Below are 1329 nucleotides of genomic sequence, written 5' to 3'. Positions count from 1 at the left end.
CCGGGGTCTCGGGCTCGAGTCCCGGTGTGGCTCCTAGTGGGAAAAGGCGGTTCTTGATACGTATTGTCCGGGTGGGCGCCAGACTAGCTCGGCTCTAGTCGTGAGTTTGGGGTCGTGGATGTATGTGCCCCTGCGTGGCCCACTAGGGCCGGCGGCGGTGTTGCGTGAGATGATGTTTAAATAAGAGACGTGGAGTTGAGGTGGTGGTGTCGTGCCTTTTATTCATAGGAGCGAGTCGTACACAATACAACACTCTACAGAGGTCCCGGGGGGGGGGGGGTTAACTCGTTATTCCGTGGCGCCATATTGTTTGTGTTCCGCGTTACGTGGGCCTCGGACGCTGTTACGTCTCATACGTCTCACTGGTTACGCGGGTAACGTAATTTCGTAACACAAAGGCGGGACACAAAAGTACACTGAATTAAGGGGGTGCGCACAAGTTACGTGGCACTCGTTACTCGGGTAACGTAAGTTAGTAATACAAAATACGGGACACAAAAATACACTGAATTAAGGGGGCGCGCACAAGTTACGTGGCACTCGTTACTCGGGTAACGTAAGTTAGTAATACAAAATACGGGACACAAAAATACACTGAATTAAGGGGGCGCGCACAAGTTACGTGGCACTCGTTACTCGGGTAACGTAAGTTAGTAATACAAAATACGGGACACAAAAATACACTGAGTTAAGGGGTGGGCGGTTGGAGACGGCCAATCCCGTATACGAATGTCTCTGCGCGGGTGTTGTGCCCACTGTGGTGAAACACGCACCGCAATTAAGTTTGTCCAAGCTCCCTTGCGGGTTTGTGGTCAGCGCCGTGCGCGTGACCTTAAGTAAAGTTCTGTGAGTTGCAGGAGGCGGCCCGTGCCGTATACTGAAGATCAACCCCGCTGGCCAAGTGTGGTGCGGGGTGTCTTTAAACTGATGCGGTCGGATTAGGTCCTGGACCGAAAAGGGGGACCGGGTACTCACGGAGAGGTTAAGTAAAAAAAGGGGTTCTGTTAATTAGTGACCATATTTACCGGACGTTACTTTCGATGAAGACAAAGGTTGTTGCCCCTCCGTGGGACGCAGGTCCGCCCCGGTCCGCGAGCTGTGCTGAACAGCCGAACTGGCATGGCGTCCGAGGGAGGCTCGGTCTCTCTTGCGCCAAGTTTGACCTCATTACGCTAGACTCTAAATGGGTGTATCTAGAGGAGACTTTATTGTCGCTAAAATCCTAATTTAATGTTCCAGGAGGAATGGGTACGGTTCTTCTCTTGTCTACTCAGGTTTTCGCGGGTTTGCCTTTAATCGCTGTTCGGCTTGCCTGACTCGGGTGGGCCA

The sequence above is a fragment of the Bacillus rossius genome, chromosome 1 (genome assembly GCF_032445375.1).
Source record: "Bacillus rossius redtenbacheri isolate Brsri chromosome 1, Brsri_v3, whole genome shotgun sequence".
NCBI lineage: Eukaryota > Metazoa > Arthropoda > Insecta > Phasmatodea > Bacillidae > Bacillus > Bacillus rossius.
Note: the sequence above shows the minus strand (reverse complement) of the source record.